This window comes from Nuphar pumila, chromosome 4, assembly GCF_984573655.1.
Source record: "Nuphar pumila chromosome 4, dmNupPumi1.hap1.1, whole genome shotgun sequence".
NCBI classification, from domain to species: domain Eukaryota; kingdom Viridiplantae; phylum Streptophyta; class Magnoliopsida; order Nymphaeales; family Nymphaeaceae; genus Nuphar; species Nuphar pumila.
In genome coordinates, this window is record NC_143252.1 from 114,390,920 (window position 1) to 114,399,889 (window position 8,970).

The window sequence follows — 8,970 nt, forward strand, 5'->3', positions numbered from 1 at the left end:
ATGGTTAAGTATAGTGCAGCCACAACGTCTAACTCTTCTCAAACTGGTAGTTGTAGCCTCATACCGGTGAGGGTGATAAACCAGACCAAGTGGCGCAACTCCTCTTGAACCGGTGGCGTTAAAGAGGTTGCATGTTTCGGGTCTCCTATGTCATGGTGGTAACTATAAGGCCACCTCAAGTCAATGGTTCATGGTGCTGGGGCGTGCCTATGGTTTTACCAAATCATGCAGAAGTCGTTCAAATATATATATATATATATATATATATATATATATATATATATATATATATATATATATATATATATATATATATATATATATATATATATATGGGATCAAGTAGATATGCCACATGGATGGAAAGAAAAAAAAATTGGTGGGTACGAACGCGTACGCCCTAACTCAGGAACAAATGTTTGAAAATGTGGGTTCCGAGTCGAGCCATGTTCCGAGAAATGCTACCTTGATGGTGCTTATGATACCTTGACTCAGAAATGAATACTATGTGTGTGAACCCCAAGTCGATTTTGGGATTTTGAGAATCCTCTGTGGTGCAATGACTCGCACAGGAAAATAATTGAGAAATCAAAATGCAAGTATAAACATGAGATTCATGAGGCTCTGGGTATACCTGAAAGTGGGTATACGTTACCAGACCCCTCGTAGTGCAATAGCTTGCACATGATTATAAAGAAAATGTTAAATAAAAATATAACAATAAAACCTTTGAGATTCTAGGTACACCTGCAAGATGGTGTATGTTATCAGATTCTTCGGGCTCTGGGTATACCTGAAAGACGGTATATGTTACTGGACCCATGGTCTACCTCGAAGAGGGTAGGTGGTACAAACTTCATGGACGTTCTTGTTTTGTGAGAGCTAGGCGTCTCACCGGGTCCCCAGTCCACGAAGTTAGGGGACCAGAACTACCTATGTATCCTAGGTGGTAGATCCAAGTCTTCTGCAGAAGTGTCACATGATGCATCCTAATTCTTGTTCTAGCCACTGGGGAGTTCTCTCTCGGTCACTGACCGTCTCCTTTGGATATCTGTACGGCTAGTCATACGGGTCATTAAATAATAGACCCCCGTATGGTCTCGGTCCGCTACGAGGTCTATGCTTGTGCGTACCCACAAGGTAAGAGTAAGATAAACATTAAATAAATTAAGTTAAATGAAATACTCATTCTTGAAGAATCGTGAACTGTTGATATGACTTTCATAAAACTTGTAGAATCTACAGCTTATGCTAATGTGAATAAATGTATCTTTAGTTCAGTTATCTTTTGCACTATATCATGAATTAGAAAGCATAATCTTTTTCTTAGAATGATATAAATTTTCATGCTAGTTATATCTGCAGTTGTTGCACATATTTGTACACAGGACATTGAGCACCACATATAAATATAATGCTTCTTACGCAGACAGGGGAGTTTGACCCTTCTGCTTTAAAAATTTTTCAGGAAGCAACTAAATCGAAGCATCGTGGGCGTCGCGTATGGAAGTAGTCAAGAGATCTCAGTTTTTTTCAGTGTTTTCTGTTTGAACTCTGATTAGTAGATTTACATTTTTGTTATGGGATGTACTTAATGACATTAATGCTTTAATTAATGAATGTTATGCTTTTAGTACTTCTCTGTTTTATCCTGTAATGCGCCCAACTCTTGTTTTCACACTTTCGCTATTTCAAAAAAAAAATTACTCCAAAATTTTTACTATAAAAAGTTGGGGCGTTACACACCCCCTATTGGACCCCACATGGCAATGAGTGGTTTGAAAATGTCAAAATTTGAAAGACCAAAACAAATTAAGAGTTTTAATTCAAAAGAGAAAGTTAGAAAGAGATAAAAACCAAAGAGATTGGGCTCTCTCCCAAACCATACAGTTTTGGGAAGAGAGCCCAAGTTCATTAGGAAACTAGGGAGGTGTGGGCACATATAAAACCTCCCACATGCTCCTCCCCCTTTCCCATCTCATTTAAAGTTCTCTCTCTCTTATTCCTAGTAAACCTCTCTCTCTACCATCTTCTTCTTCCTTCTTCAATCTTAGAGTTTTTTCAGCATCCATTAAAGTTGCTCCAAGGTGCTAAGATGAGAGATGAAGGTGTTAGTACATCTGAAAACTCAGTTAAGGTAGGATTCATCTCACTCATAGTTATAGATTAAATGTAAGCGCATAGATCATGTACCTTGTTAATTCTACAGGCAAGTCCATGGTGGATCAGACCTGAAACAAGTTAGAGAAGTATTTTATAATTACTTTTGAATTAATACCATGCTTTGAAACAGATTAAAAAATATGTTTTCGGTAAAACTATGCTCAAATGGCCAAACCAGGAAATTATGTAATGTAAAACACATAGTTTTATGCTCCTACATGATTTAAAGTTGGTATGTCATTGTTTTCAGCATGATCGAGTGAATATTTGGTTTCTTTCATGTGTTTAAAGTATGAATCATGTTTCAGCAAAAAAAAATTATGTATTCTATAATGATTTAGCATGCTAGCATCTTAAACTAGATATTATGTGCATAAATTATGAGTTATATGGGGAGTTTAGGATCTCATGCATATTTTATGTTCATGTGATGTTTTCTATAAACCTATGTGATGTGTAGGTATTGTGCATATGGTTGATTCATGATTGAAATTGATGCTTATATTTTTCTTATATTTAACATGTTTTATATTATGATACACATGCTATCATAATTTTTTTAACCGATTTGTTACGATATTATAATTATAGCTCTCAAACCTAATTACTTTTGGCCAAATCCTTTTATGGAGACATTCTAGACATCTGAGAGGTGTGTTAGAAAAAAATAGAGCCCCAGTGGTGGTACAAAAATGAGGGTTATGGCTGGTTCAACACCAGACAAAAATTCTATCCTATATACAGAGCAAATTTTGACAGTCAGTTTTGCAAAAATCCAATAAATCAATGGTTGATTTTGTTATATGTTATGGTTATTATGTGGATGAATTTGACAAAAATAATAGAAAAATTAGATTTATTGAATCTCAAAGTCTCACACAAGTCAGGTGAAATGCAGGATTCTGCAGAAAATCTGGATCTGAAAGTGTCACAAACAAGATTTAGTCCAAAAAATTCATAAAATTAATATGATGGAGTTTTTCTATAAAATCAGATGAATTTGAAATCTAACAACTATAGCTATCACCAAAATTTTTTTGAGGTTGAGATCTCTCTCGGATTGAGTCTGGTGACTGTTTTTTTTTTAAACAATTTTTTGTTATATTCTAACAAAACTAAAAAATAGTTTTTGGTCCATGAATTTCTATAGGTGAAATTGGTTTTCTTTGAGCTATCACTTGGACATGAGAGCTTTTGGACTGTAAATTTTTGAGAGTTTGAATATGCTCGATATAATAATTTAACATACTCGTGAACAACATAAACATTATGATGTATACAGTCCTTGGTTTGGAACATGTCATGTTTTGTGAACTTGCCTTATTTTAAATGTTATGCTTTCTTATGATATAAAATGTTAATCATGTATTTCTTAATATATGATATTTCAGGTTTATGTTGTATGCAAACATGATGATGATTTATACATGATGATACAAGACTACATGTTAGCATATGAGTTTTGAGCATAATAGATGGATCATGTAGTATGTATTGGTATATATGTGATATTTTATGTAATTCATGATTCATGCTATATTGAAATGAGTCTTATGCATCATATAGTGTGGTATGTGTCATGTGATGTGTTGTAAGTCATGTATTCACTAGGCTCGTGGGTGAGTCAAGTTCAGTAGAACCAAGTGTGCTAATGAGCATCAAGTTAAATATATTATTGACGTGCTCATACACACTTAAGCCTTGAAGAGACATTGTTGGCTCAAGGGTTTTGAATGACTATAAATGACATGTGTTGTTGTCCTCGAGGGGGGACTGTGCTAAATGAGCTTTAGTGTTGAGAGCACTTAAACAACCTTAATAAAGAACACCTAGTAATCTATTTAGACCATGACTACCTTAGAGAGAGTAGTCGGTACACACGGTCGTGAAAAGTATTGTAAATGCTTTCAGTGAGCAAAGGCGTCTCCATGGGTTTCTCATCCTTGGACGTAGCGTACCCGAGCTGCCAAAAAGGCCTAGGTAGGTAGTCCAGTGCTTTGCAGAGTAGGAAACAAGATTCAGCATAATTCACTGTAGGTTCTCATGGTCATGGGCTACCCCAGTGAAAGTTCACACTCTTCAGATCTTTGGGGTAATTAAAATACATAGAATAATAAACCCCCCCAAATGATTGTTGAGTGGGTGTTAAGTATCGGGAGTGTACCCCCCGAGAATGAAAAGAAAAACAATGCATTAAAATGTTCACAAGTACAACAATGCCATATGTTATATGTATGTTTATATGTTTCATGCATAATTTTATGAATTACATGCATAGGTATTGAATATTGGCATACATAGTTGTGTATTTGCCTATGATATGGATTTATAACATTTGTAGTTGCAAGTGCTCTTATTGGTAAGTAAAATTTGTTAATTATGAATGCCTGTGTGCATATTGCTTATTGTGAAATCTTGATCCTTGTTATGAAAGTTTGTATGCCATGAAATTATGAATGTTTTGGATTATGGAAAGATGTATGAAATATGTATTGTATTTTTTTTATGTCTATAATTTGTTATGTTTCCTAATGAGGTTGTTGTTAATGCCCCTACTTTTAACATTTTCAGGTAGCGAGTAAGATAGCCGGTAATGACATGAAGCTCGGGATGGTACCAAGAGAGTTACATTTATTTTAGGCTTACTTGATTTATTTTTATGATTTGATTATTTCATTGAACTTGTAAACTCTGATTAAGTGAGACTAGTGCTTTAAGTTATTTCAATTCAATTGATAATTTGATTTAGTTAATTCTAGTATTACACGTGTGAGTTGAGAATTGTAACCTGCTAAAGGCTTGAACCGTATTTAAAAGAGTTTTTTTTATTTCTTGAAAATCATATAAATGGATTTAAAAAATAAATCCCCTAAATTTTTGGTTTAAAAAATTAGGGTGTTACACTACCATTGCCTTTCTGTTGGTTATTTCAAGCAGAAAATCCACGTCCACGATCACCAAAAAATTCAAATTTCTTACCTCATCTTCTACCACCACTTCTTCCACCTGAGAACCCTTGACCACAACCTCTTCTTTGCTGAGAAAAGAAGACAGTGGCATAGGTGTCTTGAGAGGATCAATAATTTACCAATTGGATAATATTTTCATGATTTAACAACATATCATACAACTAATAGAATGAAGGGAGCTTCTCGAAAGTAGTCATGGTGGTAACAAAACTTTCATATTCATGGGCATTCAATATATAATCTATGTTACATGGACACTCCATTTTCCCCTTCGTGTTGGCATGCATGTCCCCGTGACAATACACATCGACACCTGGACACGCCATTTTACCCTCCATACATAAAAGTTTGTATTCAATTTACAAATTATAATGATATTTTTAATATATAACATATACTTTAAATATAACATATATATATTTAGATTATATTCAAATTATTTTTATTTATATGATATTTAATATATATATATATATATATATATATAATTGTGTCCCCGTACCTACATTTTTTGAAATTGTCGTGTTGTACCCTTCATATTCGTACCTATACCCGCACCCATACTCGTACCCATGTGACATAGCGTATAATGCATTAAATCAACAACATAAAGTTTTTATTTATATCACTTAGAGAATTAGCAAGATATTTAATATGATTCAAATATTTTGTTATGGTTTTGTCTCCTTTGCTAATATCCTCAACATCTTTTTCATTTGCATGATTCTAAAGCTTGATTGAGAAGCAAATGCTTTCTCAAGAGCAACCCATGCTTTCTTAGCATTAAGGATCTTAATGATTTGACTAAGCATAACTTGAGTCATTGTGACCTTAATCAAGCTTATGGACAATTGATCAGATCTTTTTTACACAAGATATTCAAGGTTTATAAAACGAGTTTCACCTTCTTTGGCCACACTAAAATATTGATTGGGAGCAAGACACATCACATCAATAAACTTGATTAAACCCCTGCTAAACATAACTGATTCGATCTATGATCATCATAATAAGTAATTGTTACAATAAAATTTTATCGAGACCAAGCTCAAAAAGGTGTTTCATTGGATCACTGCATTAGGAACCAAGGATGCAGACGATAAACTCATTATGAATAGATCACACACACCAGCACTAAAGCAAACATAACAAAGTTCAAAAAACACTTAACTGGCCCCTACTTCAAAGCATACAAATATATGCACTAACACCACATTAATGTAGACACCTCCACACAACACTCACACTGGTTTTAAGGCCCCAAATACTAAACTTGCATGCATAAAATATCAACAGAACACACAGGAAGATCAACGAAGCTTACCCCATGATTCCTAATTAAAGCACTCACTGATTCTTCACATTGAATCAAAACACAACTAGCTTGGATGACTCTCTATAATATTAGTCGATCATGACTCTGATACCATGAAAATAAACTAGATCTAATGTTGGAATAGATCTAGTTAAAAACAAGAAACTCGATAACGAGGAATACAAGGGACACAAGATTTTACGTGATTTAGTTGGGGCTGTGCCTACATCCACGGTAATCTCTTTCTCTCTTTTCAACAATTTTGAGATAGAGCCAAAAGAAGATCAACATTACCACTCATGAAGATCAACAAAATGTTGAACCCATGAACCGAACAATAGAGAAAACAAAACAAAAACATAAAAAAATAAAAAGCTAAAGAAAAAGAAAGTACAGACAGATAACAACAGACAACAAAGCCAAGCTCAATCAGGATCCGCTGGATTAGAAGAAACCATCGATGAGTGAACATTGTTCAGAGAGAATGAGAGGTCTCTAAGATGCATACGTAGGATCGCATAAATATCAACCAAGATTTTATGGACAAGATTATTAAGGACGACCGGAATTTGATGAAAAGTAGCATCATTTTGTGTCATCCAAACAAAGCGCCAAGTAGTAAGCAACCACGTCTTCCAAATCAGTCTCCACCGCTTGCATCGTCTAATTCCAATAGGGCCCAGAAGCAGATCAAGCGCAAAAGACTCCTCTTTGACAATTACGTCCGGAAATCTCCACGTCCGGAAATCTCCACGTCCTAATTTTGAGATAGAGAGAGGTTTGTATTTATAACTTCTCAATAAGTTCCAATAGAAAATAGGGATCTTGAGTTTCCCTATTCCAAGACTTCTCAATGGAAGGTTTATCAATCATACAATGTTATCCAATCACAAGGTTTTCTATTATATTTGGTTGTCTTCATCCCAAGATTACAATCTTTATTTTCTGTGAGAGTTTTTAACAGATTAGAACTTCTTTCCAAGCTTGAACTCTTCATAATGTGTTGGATCAAGACTCTTAAAGACATGTCTTGGACCAGGAGGACTCTCCAAAACATGTGGATCATCAACACCTCTCTCTATAGTTGCTGATTCAAATGAATAAAGGGATGTCAATGGGTCAGATGTAGCCCAGAATCCGAAACCGATTTGGTCCGGCTTGATAGCAAAATTCATGTCCAATTAATAACCAGTTTCAGGTTCAGATTGTTTGACGATAACCGTTATTAGTGATAAAAATTAAAAAATAGAAAAATATTAGCAGCCAAAAACTCATGAAAAATAGTTTTTTTATGAAAATCTTGCATTTTGGCAAAATCTTGATAATAAAAATAAATTAAATATATAAATTATTTTTTTTATAAGAAATACAAATAAAAATCACATGTTTTTCATGATAAATAGCTGATAAAAACATAAATATCACATTAAAATGCAATATTTATGTTTTTTTATGAAAAACTAGTGAAAAATTGCTATTTTTAACTTTTAGATCATTTTTCATGATATTTTGGCAAAATTTTCATAAATCTCGGGAGATTTGTCACCGTGTTGTTAAGAGCATGAAAATTGATGGTTCTATCCCTATGGATGACCATCAAAACTGGAAAAAGTAACTCGCTTCCCTCATTCAAAGATCCTTTTGCAAAAACCAAGAAAGAGGCTGCTTTGCAAAAAAAAGCGAGTAAAAATAACCACTTTGCCCTTATTCAAGCTAAAAATTGTGAAAAAAAACACCCTAGGGCATTACTTGGTTTTCAACATGTAAAATTTTTCAAAATTTCAAGCTTTAAGGGCACCTTTGGAAGAAAAAAAAACTTTCATAAGAAAAAAAAAAGTTTTGTCTATGATATGAGAAGTTTTCCAAAAGAAAGTTTTTTGCTTGTTTGTGTAGCATGAGAAAAACAAAGTGAAAAAATATGAAAATATGAGAGGAGGAGGGTGGCGGTAATGGTGGTGGTGATGGTGATGGTGATGGGTGGTGGTGATGGTGTGGTGAGATGGGTGGTGAGAAGTGTAAAAAAAAAAAAAAAAATGGTAGGACCTCCTCGTGGAGGAATGTTTTCTATCAAAAAGTGTACTTTTTAAGAAAACTCTCTCAACAAAAATGTCTCTCTCGTTTAGAAGGGTCAGAAAATCCATACGGATTTTTCATTTTGCATAACTTTTCCTACATCTTTCATGCTTCCAAACAAGCAAAAAACTCTCATAGGAAAAAAAGGATACGAGAAGTTCGCCAAAAGAAAGTTTTTCGCTTGTTTGTGAAGCATGAGAAAAATAGTGGGAAAATATGAAAAAATGAGAGAGAGGAGAAGGAGGGTGGTGGTGGTGGAGAGAGAGGAAACCAATGAAACTCCACATGGCGAAGGCATTGAAAGACAGAAAACAACGTTATTGATGATGGTAATGATGACGGCGACGATTGAAAGACAATTTGGAATTGGTAAACTGATTAACACCGAAAATGAACAAAAAGAGCATAAATACAATAAAATAAATCCAAAGGAAAGTTTCTTATCAAAAT